A 17,176-nucleotide genomic window follows, 5' to 3' on the forward strand; every position below is an offset into this window, starting at 1 on the left:
GTAGAGGGGAGACAGCCAGGAGAGGTGACTCCAACTGACCAAAGGCATATTCCAGACCATAGAACAACATGCCCAGTATATAACAGGGGGGGAAGGAGGAGAAAAGGGGGTGACATTTGAAGTGATATCATTTGCCTTCCCAAGTAACCATTATGTGATGGGGCCCTGCTCTCCTGGGGATGGCTGGACACCTGCCTGCCCATGGGAGGCAGTGAGTTAATTCCTTGTTCTGCTTTGTTTGTGTGCATGGCTTTTGCCTTCCCTATTAAACTGCCCTAATTTCAACCACTGAGCTCTCCAGTTTTTACACTTGTAATTGTCTCCCTGCTGGTGGGGGAGTGAGTGTGTAGAGCTTGTTGACTGGCTGGGGTTAAACTACGACACGTTTTTCATTGGGCATCGAAAATGTTGTACTGCAGAATCCTCTTCCTGCTTAATTTAACTTACACTGTCCAGGAAGTCAACTGTTACAACAGATGATTAACCTGTACAGTTATATAAGCCTGATTTAGGTAGTAAGGACAGAGGAAGAAAAGGAGGAAGGAAAACAAATCAGTTTTACTCCAATGAAAACAAACCGAACACTTTACAGAAATAGTTACAGATTTTGTTTGGCAGTGTGGATGAATTCCTGTCTGGCAAAAGCCTGGAGAATGCGGGCATCGATCCCGCTACCTCTCGCATGCTAAGCGAGCGCTCTACCATTTGAGCTAATTCCCCCCCTTGAGGCTATCACTGGGATCACAGAACTCTGATCTGCTGCACGCTGCTGAAAACACAGTCCATACACAGAATGAAGCTTTCTCTCTTGCTCTGGCCCCTCTGCTCACAAAAAAGAACACGTTCAACTTCCATTCCAAAATCATACATTTGTAGTACTTCATTTAGCATTTCCAAATCAAGCAGCAAGAAACAAGGCAAACTGGAACAGACATGTTTTCCAGCTGTGTGCATGTAATAATAAAAACTATCTCGTTTGTTTCTTCCCGTACACGAAAGAAAGTGCATGGTGGCATTTCGCTGTCTCGCTGTACGCGTCAGGCTTTATTAAAGCAGTGCTCCCACGAGGAGCAAAACCGACAGTGGAGAATGCGGGCATCGATCCCGCTACCTCTCGCATGCTAAGCGAGCGCTCTACCATTTGAGCTAATTCCCCCCGTGTCCCCCCTTGACATCCTGTCGGTTTAGACTTCAATAGCCATAAATGCAACCTGCGCCGTACGCCTTAATTCTGCTTTTTCACCGCGGGGAGTAACCCCCCGAGGGCAGCCGCTCTGAACATTTAAATACCGCTCGACCTGGAGCCGCCCCTGGTTTTGGCCGAGATGACAAAAATACTGTCGTGGTAAGGCGGAGTAAAGTGATAAAGCATTTCACCCTAACGTGCACAACAAACCCTTGCCCTGCAGCCTTTCAGTGCCACCTGCCACACGCTGGATTTGTCCTCGTACACTCAGAGAAACCACATCACAGAAAACACAGTGGAGCAGCTTGAGGATAATACAAAACCTGCATTTGCCTTGATTACACCTCAGGAGACCATCTAGAAAGCAAAACTCAAGCATGATAAAGTTAACTTACATCAGTTTCCATTAGTATTGACAAGAAGATGCGTTGAAGCGATCTGTGTTAAAAGAAAGTAAGCGGGCACAAAGCCTTCAAAACTGAAACACCCTAATTTTTTTTTTTTAATGGAACCTAAAGAGGTTGGGCTATTTTTCAGACATAGGTGAGGAAGCTCTCCCAACCACGTTAAGAAACTACGACATTTTACTTGCCATTGTGAAAAATGCATATTTTATGATTGGCTTTTCGCAAATATTAAAATGGATATTATACAGAATGTGTTAGAAAGTTATGCTGTATTAATTTTATTAAGTAGTGTGTTAAATATAGTTTTAGGTTATAACAAAATGTTAAAATAGAAACTATGCTATGTAGGATACTTTTTTAAAATAAAAGACTCGCACTGAGATAGCAGCCACAGGACACTTAAATCTTTCAGAGAAAAAGAATTTATTGCCCTCTTATCAGAAGAAACGAACTTCTTCCTGCATCGCTCAGCCGCCGTCAGGATTAAGAGGAAGAAGCTGACACTGACCAGAGAGAAGCCAGTATTTGAATGGAATTTATGCATCATGTATGAGATGTATGAACATGCAAGAGGCTATTTTTTTTAAAGGATTAATCCTCTGTTTACGCGTGTCCTTTTTCAGGCTTATGTTGCCCAGAAAAAGGTACCTGGACGTCCGTCACTCTTTGTTTCTATTGTCTCACATTGTCCTAATCCAAACTGTCCAAATTATTATTACTATAATTATATTACTATTTTTATAACCATTTTTTTACTAGTAAACTTCTAAAATTTTAAAAACAAGTGATTGACATTTTTCACACCATCTTACATGAAAACCAGCACTCACAACAAATTCATGATCACAAAACAATGTTGTGAGTTACATAAAATATATGTTTTATTAATTGAAAATAGTTCAGAGATCTTTCCTCACTTGGGCATTAAGTGAACTTTTTTCTGTTTCTAAAAAACATTTTAAAATGTTCTGGTTTTAAAAATGTTCTAAAGCGTTTTCTTGTGAGCCGGATGGGTGAAGCTTTAGCCCTTTTCAGTGGCAGCAGTGTGAGACATGGTGGTGAAAAACAGGGAGAGGTAATCTGTCATCTTCATAATGATTGCACAGGCTCGATAAAGAAAACTGTTCACAGAGTTGAACCTCGTGAAACACGATATGGGAGAGATCCTGGCCACAGGCTGCAGGGGGCCATCATTGAGCCTAAGATACATATATGCCTGTGAGAAGGACTGAAACTGCTTTTGCATATTTGCTTTCCCCCATCAAGTCTGCTCAAATAGAAAAAATCATCTCCAATACAATGCAAGCAGTGTTAAGGATAAATTTAATTTTTTTTATTGTGCAGAGACTGAAGTTAAGCAGGAGAATACTTGAATTTTAAGAGAATGTTTACAGCAACACTGTAGTTGTAGTTCCACATCTCAACCTGTAATTGGACTGTAACAGATTTAGAGTACTACCTTACCTAGGACAAGTTACAACTTGCTGATGCTAAATTTTGAAATTTATTTTGTTTTGACTGGTTGCTGCCATCCAGTGGATTAAATCCTTCAGAGGAAACCAGCAGTACATGTATTGTTGAATTACTGCACACACTTTAGTTTACTAGCAGGACTTAGTCCTCTGCATTTAAACAATGCATACCAGTGTATCCACTCTCTCTGTAAACTATATTTTCATTCTTGAAATCCAGAAAGCATTCTTTGATTTAACAGCCTGTGAAGAGAGGTTTAGCCATGTGCTTCCTACTGCAAAGTCAGTTAGCATCACTACTATGAATTTTAGTATTTAAGAAATGTGCCTAGTAACCCATATATTTAAGATGCAATACTATTTGGACAGATTTATCAAAGTTAGTAAATAAAGGTGGACAGAAATAATTTCTAGAACATAACACAAGAATATATGAATGAATTTTTCCTCTGCAAAAACAAACCGCGAACTTTTAAACCACTGTATTTTCCATCTAGGTATGTTTAATTAGGAAATAAAGTTGGAAAAGGAACGAAAGACTTGAAAAAAAGGAGATGAAAAATCTCATGTGCTTAAGTGACTTCTAAAATCAATCTTTCTAAATTTACAAGGCTTTTTAGATTTGTAAGAGACATAAAAAAAATGAGTGCTCTCTCCTCGAATAAACGCTAGAGGATGCGCTGCTCAGGCGCTCCTCATATGCCAAGCTGTAGCCCGGCTTTGCAGCCATGGGGTTTTGCACGCAAATCCAGAGGCGACAGCGTCGCCCGACAGGACGGCTGGGCACAGCAGAGCGCGGTGACCGAGCCCGAGTGCCACCGGTCACAGCCCTCGCGCCAGGGGGAATTAGCTCAAATGGTAGAGCGCTCGCTTAGCATGCGAGAGGTAGCGGGATCGATGCCCGCATTCTCCAGGTTTTTGATGGGCTGCGGCACCACGGTGAGAAAAGATTTTCTTCCATCAACTGTTCCGGGTTTGTGGTAGAAAATCCTCAGCGGCAAATACAGACCACCTCACGCAGCATATAAAACGGGAGAATAAATGGTAGTTGTACAGATTACACCTATGCACTCTCTGAGGGACAATTTCTTCACAAACCCATCTAAACTGACGCTGTTAAATCTCTGATACAGGAAAAACAAAGAGCTGCTTCCGTCCCTTACCACTGCACCGAAGGTGGGCATTTATGATTACTTTTTAATGATACGAAAAGTCACTGGAATTGTCTCTGTGAAGATGTAAAAGTTTGTAGCTGTCTATATCTGTCTATATATGTCTAAATCATCAGCTCACCACAGAATTAGTGACTCTCCAGCTACCTTGCACCCGCTGTGGGATGGGCAGGGCACGCTTGTTCTAACGTGAGTTTCAAGCGATATTCGGTCTCCCACGGTGTCATTTAGTGCCCTTCTCTAGCCATGAGAAGATAATTTGTACTTAAGAAACAATAAAGCTCAGCTCAGATCAACGTTAAAAACTTAAACAGTTCATATTATGCAAACGCGTCTCCAAGTGGATTCATTTTAATCCATACGAAACTGCTCCAGGAAATCGCATCTGAATTCAAAGCAGCGGCGCAGCAAAAGCCTGGAGAATGCGGGCATCGATCCCGCTACCTCTCGCATGCTAAGCGAGCGCTCTACCATTTGAGCTAATTCCCCTCGCGGGGTCCCGGCCCACTTTGCCGGCCATTCGTCCCTGCGCTCCCCTCGCTGCCGGAGCCGCCGCACACCGCGCTGAACGGCGACCCGCCGCCGCCAAGGCGAACGGAACTTCCTGCCCCACACCCCGGTAGCTGGGCAGTCCGAGCCCTCCTCGTTCCCTCTGGAAGTCACAGGCAGGCAGTAACAACGCTCAGCCCCACAGCGAAACGCAGAAACAATTAGGTCTTGCTGCAAGCGCACTGCTTCTGACAGCCGTAGTGGGAATTTTGCCTAATATGATATCTGGACTCCCTGAAGCAACAGCAGGCGCTTTGTTCAGCGGAGCTGCATCTGGAGAACATCCGGGCTTGTGTTTCCAGGCAATTGCAGACTTATGTTCACACCAAACAATTATTAGTGCTTCAGAGAAATCTGGATATATTTAAATACTGTATTTTTTCTAAAACAGATTTTTCCTATCTGTAATCCCCAAGTGGAAGACAATCGGCTAAATTACTTTATCCTTCTCTATATTTTACAATATAAAATATATATGACAGAATAGGAAGAGTTCTTCCAGTTCTTCCTCTTGTGGCAATAGAGGCTGGGTTAATGTTATAAGAAGGAGGTAGGAAAAAAAAAGCACTCATGGAACAACGAAGAAAGCATCAAATGGAACACCAGGAAACAAAGTAGTAGTTCACATTATTTACTTAAATCTCTCAGGCATTTTTAAGTTGCGATGCTATCACCAGATAGACAAGCACACTCACACAAATACATTAAAAAAACTCAAAAATACACAACTAAAATGTAAAAAATTACAAATTTTTACTATAATGAAACAGCAGTGAAAATTCTGTTTAGTGGTTTCACAAACAGCAAGAGAGAGCTGTGAATTTTTATTACACTTCCAATATTAAATAATCTGTTTTTCTGGAAAAAAAGGAGTATCTAAAATGAAATTTATTCAGTAACTACATAAACAGTTCCTGATTTCCCCAGGATGCTTGAAGACACATGAATCACACTGACATATAAAGATCTTTCAAATCTCTCCTTGTCAATGACTTAGTGATTTCAGAAAACAAAATAAACAAAATTTCAGTCTTTGGTCTAGCCCTAAAAAGCTGTATACCAGAAGTCCCATGGCCATTCTTCCATCCATTAACAAATTCCAGTGCGTTGCCACCTACTCCCTCCACTCTAATTCAAACAGCTGGCTTTGCCAAAAGAAGCTTTCCCCTCTCCTATTTAATCCATGTGGAAAGAAGCATCTGAAATTATTTTGCAGGAGGTCGTTAAGTTTTTACTGCTGGAATTATGCTGCAGATAGCACTGACATTTAAGCAACTGGCTGACTGAAAGCCCCACAGGTCAGCGTGCCTGGCAAAGCTTGCTGCTCCTTCTGTTCTAGGATGTTTCATGTTTTTCTTAGTATTCCTGCTGAACAAAAACCATTTAAGTTTCAAAACCACCTATGCTATAAAACAAACAAACAAGCAAACAGAACATTGTGCCTGTATCAGGCCCGGGTAAGACCAGGGTTTAATCAAACCAGATTTTGAAAGGTACAGCACATCCACTTGGTTTAATTAAGGGAATCCCCAACTACACACAAACTGAAACTTTCAGTTTGTGACTAGACACTGACAGTCTTAAAGCTTTTACAATCCTAAAGCTAACACAGCAGGTAGGGTAAAATTTACTTAAAATCAAGCAAAACTCAGAATGAACTATAAATCAAGCAGTGACAAAATGAGTAAGGACATGTCTAGTATATTCAGTTCGTTCTGTTAAATAGCCTAAATTTCAAGTTGATAGATACAGCATTAAAATGAAACAAGTATATATCTCCAGTTCTGTATCCAGTATTTATCCCATATTTAAAGCATGGAAGGAAAAGCTGTATTTAAACCATTGAAGGAAACGTGCTTCAGACCTCAGAGATAATTTTACTGAAAAGCAGTATCAAAATACGGAATTGGACAGCAAAATTCACACCATTCTCTGAGGGAAAACACCCATGAACAAAAACCTCAAACTCCAACAGATAGCACCCCACCAAATGCACTGTAAGTCACATAAAAAGCAAAACAGCAGACATGCCATGAGTCAGAAGAAACCTCCCAGAATCCCTACTGCTGTTTTTAATGGCCACAATGAGAATAAAACTTGATTTGTTGATGAAAATGTTATTGCTTGTTCATAAAATTTTGCCTCCATTTTACCATTACTCATTGATTCATACCCAAAGCACAGGACATAAACATGCTAAAGAAATCCCAAAACATAAGAACCAACCAAAAAGAAAAAACAAACAAACAAACTCAAAATATAACAAACACTAGAAAGATTTGCTACTTTTAATAGTATTTCCATGTTTCAGGGAAATCAGTATAGTCCATCTGGGAGGTCAGGCACCAGTACAAAATTCTGTAATATTGGTCAAAGAATCAGCCTAGCCAGGCATCCTAACTACCTTCAGTTACGATTAGCAGCCACAGCAGAAACTTGCAAAAGCCAAAATAATTAATATTAAGTATACTGCTTTTGTAAGAAGTATGACACCAAAATGGTTTTTGTATCTATTTATCATATTAGCATTTAGGTTAACATTTGCTCTCTGTGCACTAATAAGAAGATGGTGATCTCAGAGCACAGCTCTGAGCAAGATCATTTTATGCTGCTCACAATCATCTCCCTGGGGATCAATATAAAAATCACCCTCATTATTTCAACCTGTAAAATCTCTAACTTTATCAGGGACTTGAAATATCAAGAAAACATACAAGTTACCATCCTCTCTCTCTAAAAGGATCTATGGATTTTAGGTTTCCACCAAGGTTATCATATGAAGTCCAGATTAGCAAAGATTTCATTCTATTTCCAGATGGGGAAACAGGAAGTCATACATTAACATGATTATGCATATTTTCCCTAGGAAAATAGCTAGACTCACATAACAACTTACTCCCAATTTTTCTGGAAGACCTTGTATCCCTACTAACCTAATGAGTGTTTAAAAAAATTTCAACATCATGCTACATGTACAATGCCCTCTTAACAGCTAATATCAATAAACAAGGTTATTACAAAAGTAATGAGATTGACTGTATCTGAATCCCATTGGATCTGCAACCTTTGTCTTCTAAATCACCACTGTAAGAATCTCAATTTTCTCTACATTCCCTACAATTCCACATAGCAGAGAATGTGGGCTGGCTATGCCTAAGCTACCTGGCTAATCAGCTGTCACTAAACAGCACATAGAAGATTTTCCTCATGTTCATTTAGTGTCTCTTCCAAGCCATGGATTACCACAGAATAGTAAACCATTTCTTTATGTTTTCAATTTTTATCCACCTTTCACTTTTTGTGCCCAAATTAACAAGGGTGAGAATGAAGATTTTTCATAGCTTAGAAGACTTAAGAAGATTCAGATCTCTGTATCCTGTGGCTTTTACTAAGGAACAGAACTACATGCTCATTAAATGAGACTTTTTTTTTCCAGAATAACAGAGTAGTTTTAAGAACAATAGCCTCATCCAAATAAATAAATCAATCAACTATTTATAAAAAGCCCCAGGGAACTATAGGTTATAAGGAATTAACTGAAAAGCATCTTTTGGCTGCAATGTTCAAAGACTACAGGGTTAAGATACAGAGAACTCATTGAAGTTCAGTGTTTGTTTAACATCTGATTACTTAGGTCCATATGAAAGCTGACAGCTTTCCTTTCTTAAATTTATACCCCACCATGATATGCAATAATTTTAAACTAGAAAAGAGAAACCAGACTTATCATTAGAGGAGCTGCATTCACTGACGAAGCTACCTGCTCACAGTGTATTCAAAACACCACAGCCATGCTGAATTAAGACAACAAAAAAGTTTAGGATAGCACCACTTCAACAAATTCTTCAACCCAAGTTACCCTCTGATTTGAGTCTTCCACTTCTCTCCTGGGCTCAATGTTACAAATTAAGCGAACTCTGGAGGAGCAGTATCAGCAGTAAAGAAAACAACAATTATTAAAATTTACTAATGCAATGTACGATTAGTGTGGTTGGAGGTGTTGGGAACAATTGAAGGAGAGCAGGAGCCCGAGTCATGGCAGAGCAGCACAGGAGCAGGAACCCCAGGAGAACTCACAAAACCACCCTCTCTGCTGAGAAGCTGCACTGCCCACTGCACCTCCTCCTTCAAACAAGCACCCCCACGACTCCAAAATTAGATTTTGTGAGACCCACTAAAACAACCACCACATCCAGAAAGCCCCTGGGTAAAAGGCTGTGCACAAACCTCCTCCACCTGCTTTGTCTTGCGATGGTCTCAGCCCGGAGTCGCTCCAGGGGCCAGAAAAGCAGACACAGCTCCCCTGCCCACATGTTCCCACCTTCCCGGCCTCTCAGGGCTCTGCTCCACCCTTCCCAAGCACTCAGCGTGCCCTGCCCTGTGCTAGAACCTTCCACCCACCCCAATGGCAGCTCTCTCCTCCAGGGCAGCTGCTGCCTTGCTTTTATTCCTTTATAGATGGAGCGGTGACAGGCGGTGCTGGGAGCTTTGCCATCGTGGGAACAGGGAAATGCCATAGCTGTGCCTCCTCCTGATGCATGAACCAGCTGTGGGATGGCAGGTAAGTGTTCTAAAGAAAAGCCACCCACCTGCCTGTTGGCCAGCTCTTCTGTCCCCCTGAAGCTGCCTTCTGTATCATCAGGGGGGAAAGGGAATGCTGAAAAAAGCAGATTTTTATCCCAGTTTTCCCAATGCAATGGCTGTAAGTAGCAGGAATATCAGCTGAGTGTGTATGCCTTTAAATGGACCAATTTTTTTTTTCATAATGTAAATTCATTATAGGGTTTATGCTCATGCATTTTCCTAGGCATTGCTTTGAGGGTGGAGGTTCAAAGGCAATTTAGAAAAATGTACATCAATATGTGTTTAAGGAGGACAGAACTTCCATTTTCCAACCACATTTCTGATGGTTTCTAACAGCTAAGAATACAACTTCTGAGTAATTTGGATATGCAGTATATCTTTCTTTGTCACTTTCAGTTTTTTTTTTTTTCTTTTAAAGGAGATTATAGAACATAATTGTTATTTGCAACTGTAAAAGCTATTCCTGTCTTGCAAACAATCTCAGCTTCTGCACCTTTGACACCAAACATCAGGTTAACTGTTAGCAAGAAAAGGCAGTTTAATCATTAAATGGTAAAATCCACCTTTAGTTTATCCAACCAGCAGGCTTGGTGAAACTGTGTAGGCTAAGGTGCTCTAGCTCACACACTTCTTCCTCAGTTCCTTGGAGTCTCTGAAGTTTTGGCAATAACACATCTCCTGTGCATTTATAACCTTGCTATTTTTGTGTGTTGCTAGATATTTTTCCTGAAAAAAGTAAAATAAGGCAAAACCAGAAATTAATTGATTTCTTTCAGCAAGGGCTGAGCTGTTTTTATGTAGCTCTTAAGCTCTTCTTTTGCTAAATGTTGTTAGTAAAACTACAGCTACTTCAACGCTTCTCAAATAAATAAAAGGCTGTGAAAAAAATGTTAATGGTGTTCGAAACAAAATCAATGCAGAATCTTGAGTTGCCAGTCCTTTTAAGATCATAACAGCATTTGAATTGTTACCAGCCATCTCTAAACAACTTCCTGTGAAGAAAGCTTTGTTTTTTTCTGAAGATAAAGACAAAAATAAGGTGACTTTTTTTTTTTTTTAATCCAAAGACTTGACCAGGAAGTTACTCAGGAATGCCTGCTCTAAATATGTTCCTTGTCATCACTGCTAAATAATGGAATAATGAGTGTTGGTTAGCTAACTCACTCTAAATTCCTAGAGATGATCAAATAAGCAGGTGCTTTTAGGCCCAGATGAGTATCCAAGGTGGTTCATGCCTCATAAATAAGATCATGTGAAAAAAATGTGGCTTATTTCTGCTGTATTTTGTATCACAGTTTCCCACCTAGTGTTTTCAGTAGAAAACCGCTGAAGTGCCTGTGCATGTTCTAGCAGCTGCCATAGAAAATTGAATTATTTAAACAGCAAAGATCTCTCCTTACTTCACAAATGTTTCATCATTTTCATGCTGCTTTTAATTTTTTTAACATTCTCCAAATATTGAAAAACTATACACAATCAATCACTCTCTCCTGCCCTTCAAAACTCTTGGGTTTACCTCTGACAGGACTAGCTTTAGTATTTTAAAAAACCAACCAACCAAGCAAAAAAATCAGGTATAGCTTAAACATACAGCTGGCCATAAATCCAGAGCTACTTTGTACCTGATTATTACTCTCACTTGTACCATTAGTGCTCTAAGACTGACAGCTATATTTTTTTCTGAATACATTATTCTTTTTTCCCCTTCCTATTTTCTTGTGGTTGGAACTGTCATAAAATTGTAACAAATCAATGCTGAAGCTTGTCAAGCACAGAGTGGATACTGCCACATAAAGACAGTGGCTTAGTTTCAGCTATTCCTAGTCTGTCTTGCCTCCTGCCAAAGAATCCATCTCCAGGAACAACTGGATGTGCACGTATGGTATCTCCAAGCCATTCATCACATGTCAGGGCTAAGGTGCATAAAATGATTCAGCATCACCAGAAGCCAGTAAATGATGTAAAAACAAGCCAGGCTGGTTAGAAACCAGTCAGGTGGTGATCCTACCTCCACTCATGCTCTGATTTAATTTCTTCTTGGCTTGGCTTAAACTTGATGGATGAGTAACTTCTCCCATGTGCAGAGTGAGCAGTGTGGCCTGGCTTAGCAAGGAGCCATTGTCCGGTTTAGTGCTGACACAGTGCAGGAACAATCTTCTCTGTAAATGAAGATGTTCAAGCAACAGTCAGAAATTCACTGAATGGCAGATTATGGGCTACATAGTACGTCTGTATGTGCAAGAGCAGAGAGAGCTTATGGAGACAGAGCAGAAGTGAACATTGCCATGACAAGTCAGGTGGAGTTTGTAAACTCTTCTCACCCTACAGAGAACCAGAACCAAACACAGCTCTCTTGCTTGGTATATGGCTTTATGTTTCAGAGACACCTGCGAGACCTTTGTGGTTAAAATAAGTAGGGGAAAGATGTAAAGCGGAGCTCAGCCACTTTGGTTTGGTTCAGCTCAAAAAACCTGGGTTGATCAAGTTACGTGTATGTGGAAGTTGTTACAGGTGTGTTCACATTATTTTTGTATCAGAAATAGTGTGGCCAGCAGGACCAGCAGTTGTCACCCTGTACTCAGCACCAGTGAAGCCTCACCTTGAGTGCCATGTTCTGTTCTGGGCCCCCTGCACCAAGAGGGATATTGAGGTGTGTCTAGAGAAACACAGCAGAGCTGGTGGAGGGTTTGGAGCACATGTGCTTTTGAGGAGTGGCTGAGGGAGCTGCAGGTGTTTGTCATGGACAAAATGAGGCTCCTTAAGGGGAGACCTTGTCATTCTTCACAACCACCTCAAAGGAGGTTGTGGCTAGATGAGGGTCAGCCTTTTCTCACATGCATCTAGGGAGAGGACAAGAGGACATAGTTGTAAGATATGCCAGGGGAAGTTTAGTTTGGACATAATAAAGAATTCCTTCACAGAAGGTGTGATTAGACATTGGAATGGGTTGCCCGTGGAGGTGGTGGAGTCACTGTCCCTGGGGATATTTAAGGAAAGACTGGATGTGGCACTTAATGGCACGGTCTGGTTAACATGGTGGTGGTGTTCAGGCAGAAGTTAAACTCGATGATCTATGAAGTCTTTTCCAACCTAATCGATCCTGTAATTCTGTGAAGCAGAAGCAAGTAAGCTGGGGGAAGGAGGGGACTGCAGAGCAGGGAGCAGGTGGCAGGGGATTTTGGAACGCCAAGGGAAAGGCTTTGTGGAAGCAGAGACTGCTGTCCCGAGGAAGCAGCGAAGCAAACGCGAGGAGCCGCGGCCCAGAGGCCGTGAGGGAGCGCAGCTGCAGGGGCCATGACGGGCGCGGAGCGGCCCCTGCGGCCGGGGCACCGCTGCTCCGCGGCGGCCGCGCCATCGCTGCTCCCCGGCGGGGCGGGGGCCGGGCCCCGGGGGTTTGGGTGCTCTTTGGGGGGAGCCGAGCTCCGGGGGGCTCTGGGTGCAGTTTGGGGGGGTCAAGGACCAGGGGCTGTGGGCGCAGTTTTTGGGGGTGATAAAGGACCCGGCGCTCGGGGCTGTGGGTGCAGTTTAGGGGGAAGGGAGCGTACACCATCGTGTTCACTGCCTATGCTATAAGCCTTATACTACGTGTCAAGCCACGTGAGCACCAGTGCGTTCAGTTTTCAAAAAGTCAGTGCTTTAAAGCTAGTAAAAGTAATGTATTAATTATAGGGAAGTGCGTTTGGTGAGGTAATAAGAAAAATACGGATCTGCTTTATTTTCACTTGATACTCTCACCTCGGAGAAGCCAGGCACATTCCAAAAGATGTGTGTGTGCATATATACATATTTATATACAGGCGGTGTGTATGCATATATGTGCACGTATGTATATATATATATATGCACTCACACACATGTGTAAGTTTTGATTGTAAAACTCTGTTTCATTCAAGCATATAACATTTTTTTCCTTTATTAAACGTTTCCTGAACAAGTCTTTACATGTGCATGCCCTGAAAATTGGAAAGAACGTGCGTTTTCCTTGTTGAATTTGGAACAGTTGTTCAATAAAAGTAGGGCTTTTTTTTTTTTTTTCTTTTTACCTAGAAACACACATTTGGTTTCTTTTAAGTAACTTGATCTTTTGGAGAGCTTCATGTATGAAATTAGCTAAATAACAAAGACTCGTGCTATAAAAGGATGAATAAGATTATTCTGGTAGTGTGCATGCTGAAAGACGTGTCCCATGATCGCAGCTGCGGGCTGCAGTCAGTTGTTGAGTGGAAAGAATGACTCAGCAAGAAACAAGGAATTTATAGTCAAAAGTAGTTATGTTGTAGTTTTTTTGTGATTTCAAAATGTCTATATCCTGGTTTCAAGACCTTTTTTTGCAGGTGGGGAATTAGCTCAAATGGTAGAGCGCTCGCTTAGCATGCGAGAGGTAGCGGGATCGATGCCCGCATTCTCCAGTATTTTCGGTATTTAAGTCGTAAAAACCACACGGCAGGGTTCGGAAACATTTTCCTATTTACGCTTAAATTTTCTTGTATAATGGTGTACAGAAACCTGTAAATAAATTTAAAAGATCATATTGATTTAAATATTTCATTTTTCATTTCAAAATCAGGTGTGTGCTCTTCTGCATAGAGGAAGTAAAAAAAATGTAATCTTTGTGTGAAATAATCAAATTTACTGACATCTGAATGCAATGAAAAAATTACATGTAAAATTTATTAGGAAAAGGAAATCAGGAATTTTTTGATTGGTCCTTAAGTATTTTTAATGAGTTCATTCATTAGTTAACTTCTACATTTGATATTATAGTTTAGTGTGTAGTGAACAAAATTTTGTATTCATGCTTTGAGTGAGACTCAGTGTTTCTGCTCTGTTTTGGTTGTATAGGCTGTTTATTAGAAAGAGTGGGCTAGAACATTCTATAGTTCTTTTGCAGCTGCCAGAGCTTGTGCCTTTTTCTTCTGAACTTTCACGTCTCTGAAGTACGATGGAAATTTTATCTTTTAATCTATGCTTGCACATTTTAAGGCTTCATGAGGTTTTTTTTGGTTTTTTCATTATTTTTTTTAGTGATCGGTTTGTTTGTTTTAATTCTGATTTTATTTTCTTAGTGGCTCATTCAGATATTTAACTGCTTGTACTTCCAGTTTGAGATACCTGAGGAAACAAGCAGAATGTGCTTCTTACACGTACATTGAATTTGTGCAGTTAGGAACTTGGGAGTGCGCATATTAAAGCAAACAGAAATGGGAAACAAAAGTTATTAATTAGGCTCCATGTTAAGGGAGGAGGAGAAACTCTGCTGTATAGATTTACAATTAGCACCTGTGAAGAAAATAAGGGAGATTTTCCTGTGACCATGACAAAAAAGGAATTAATTTCTAGATGGAATGGGACAGAAATTGCATTTGCTTATTTCTCTTGTATTTTCAAAATTCTGTAGAGAAACAAGGAATTGTGACTGTAAGGCTGCTTGATGCCTCTTAAAATGAAGTCTGATGGAGAGACAAGTATTGTGGTGTTATCACGAGTCACTTTTGGACTCAGGTAATAATTTAAATGTCTGTTTGCTTGGAATGAGAGTCTTCAGTAGGCTTCTCTGTAATTATTATTGCTTCTGTGTTTTCTGTGTTTCTCTTACTGCATAACACCTTACACTTTGTGTGCTTTTAAGGGAAATGAGTTAAATTGCTCTTCTTGGCTGATCAAATGCAAGTTGTGCACTGATGGAATGAGAGGATTTGGTGTGGCTCTGTTCAGGTGCAGTCTGCAACCACTCACAAAGCTGAAAGCTCTCAGGACTAATGACTTTTATTGCATTTGTGCCCAGCTTCTTACATTGGGGCACTTCTGTCTATTAGAGCTTGTAAACACTGGAAAAGTTTCTTCTAATTCTTTTGGTGTAAATATGAATAGAAGTAAAAGGTTTTTGCTCACCCCATGTGGTGTTTTATGTCCTTATTTTTTAGGTGAATTATACTGTGAAAAATTTACAGGTTTGAGAGACTCAAGGGTCCTGGCTCTCAAAAGAACTACTACCTGTGTAAGTATACTACTTGTTAATGGGTAAGTAGTTTCCAGAGTCCCATGTCAAAGGACTGACCACTCTGAGTCTGTCTGTGCTTTCTGTGTCAGAAATTGCATAGAGATATTCTATGTACACTACAGTCCTCTGTAATGTCATGCTTAAATCAGTTACACAAGGTAGTTATTCATTCTGTAAAATAACTTGTACTAAACTTGCTGGATGATATTGCTATGTCTTTGTTGTAGTCTGTAAATAGGAAATAATTATTCCTTAGTTGTCTTTTGTCAATACAGTGTTCCAAATATTACTCAGAAAATCTTTCAGGCTGAGATGGAGCTTGGGGACCATAATATGGCAACTCTGCAGACAATGTTGTGTAACATGAAGGCCATCTGTAGAATCTGCACTCAAAAATGTCAACTCTGTGAAACTCTTCTTTTAAATAAAATTATTTCACAACATGATTGTAGAACATTTGTTGCTGCTAAATGCAGGCCTTGATGTCTAGTGGATGGGTCTGGACACAGATGGACTGTGGAGTCTGCTGTCTGCTTTCAGAGACCCATGGAATACAGGTGGGCTTTGGTTTGGTGAGCCTATGGCTCTATTTCTGTCATGTCTCAAGACTTGTAGGTGTGCTGTTCCTTGTTAGCACAGAATCACCCAAAAAAGAAGGATTCATCTTAAAAAAAAATAAATGCACAGGCAGTGGGTGGCCATTGTGCTTCTTTCTGACCTTGGAGCTGAGGAGGTTTTATCTTCATGCAAGTAGGAGCACAGCCTGGTTACATCATGGATGGACAACAGTGGGCAAGGCTTGTGTAAAGGTCTCTAACAGCCCTCCTGCACCTGCTCTTGATTCCAGAAAATAGGAGAAGGACAACTTGTTTTTTTTTTTTTTCCTGTTCAAGGCTACAATATCTTCTACAGTGATGTTATAGTACAGGAGAACTTTTCAAATTATTATTTTTTTTCAGTATTGTTACTACTTCTATGAAAATACTGAAATAGGCTGCACAAGAGAATCCCTACAACCAGCTTGTTTTTGACAACAGAAAGCTCCACAGATCATTGAAATACAGCTTAAGGAACAGTTTCACTGTACTGGAAAAGCTTACTTCTAATTCTTTTGGTGTAAATATTGAAACTCCTGCTTATTTCTGTTGTTACAAAAATCTGGCCAAAACTAGTAACTTGATAAAAGAAAATAGAAATCAATGGAAGGACTAATAACTATAGTAGATGTACCATTTTTATGTATGCAGAGAGAGCAAACCCAGTATTGGGCTAAAATGGACAAAGAATAAATGTGGGGAAGGCAGAACATTTTATGTGTGAGGGAGGGGATGGTGCTGTGCAGGGCCAGGAGTTGGACTCTGTGGTCCTTGTGGGTGCCTTCCAACTCAACATAGTCTGTGATTTGAGTCTTCACTGAGGAAGAAGTCTCAGGCTAGCTGGAAGAAAAACATCTTGCATCATTGCTCTTTCTGATCTCTACAAGAAGTCTGCGAATGTGTTTTACTCTCTCTTTATAAGCTGTAAAGCAAAAACCTGAGCATTATTTTTAAAACAGGATGTCAAGGACAGCATGTGGGTGTTGTCACTGGTTAGCAAGGTGTGTGTCACAGGCTTTTTTGTTAGAGACTGCTGCTAGCAGCAGCCTGTGCTCGGGCTGCAGGTCCTCCTGGGAATCCCCCACTGCAGTTACCCTGGCACACGTTTTGGGATGTGTCTCCTTTCAGGTGTGTTCACCTGCAGGTTGCTTTGGTGTGCATTCCCCTCATGTCCACGTGAATGCCAGCATGGCCCTTTTGGATTGTTCC

General features: G+C 40.7%; 5 non-coding genes across 5 annotated transcripts; 2 read left to right on the forward strand and 3 right to left on the reverse strand.

Annotated features, from left to right (window-relative positions):
• Window positions 1–647: 647 nt before the first annotated feature.
• TRNAA-AGC (transfer RNA alanine (anticodon AGC)) lies at window positions 648–720 on the reverse strand. The gene has a single exon. It is a non-coding gene; the product is annotated as a tRNA-Ala (tRNA).
• A 363-nt stretch (window positions 721–1,083) lies between these two features.
• On the reverse strand, window positions 1,084–1,156 carry TRNAA-AGC (transfer RNA alanine (anticodon AGC)). Its single transcript has one exon. It is a non-coding gene; the product is annotated as a tRNA-Ala (tRNA).
• Window positions 1,157–3,905: 2,749 nt separating this feature from the next.
• Window positions 3,906–3,978, forward strand: TRNAA-AGC (transfer RNA alanine (anticodon AGC)). The gene has a single exon. It is a non-coding gene; the product is annotated as a tRNA-Ala (tRNA).
• Window positions 3,979–4,653: 675 nt separating this feature from the next.
• On the reverse strand, window positions 4,654–4,726 carry TRNAA-AGC (transfer RNA alanine (anticodon AGC)). Its single transcript has one exon. It is a non-coding gene; the product is annotated as a tRNA-Ala (tRNA).
• An 8,980-nt stretch (window positions 4,727–13,706) lies between these two features.
• TRNAA-AGC (transfer RNA alanine (anticodon AGC)) lies at window positions 13,707–13,779 on the forward strand. The gene has a single exon. It is a non-coding gene; the product is annotated as a tRNA-Ala (tRNA).
• Window positions 13,780–17,176: the final 3,397 nt, after the last annotated feature.

The sequence above is a fragment of the Zonotrichia albicollis genome, chromosome 1 (assembly GCF_047830755.1).
Source record: "Zonotrichia albicollis isolate bZonAlb1 chromosome 1, bZonAlb1.hap1, whole genome shotgun sequence".
Lineage (NCBI taxonomy): Eukaryota > Metazoa > Chordata > Aves > Passeriformes > Passerellidae > Zonotrichia > Zonotrichia albicollis.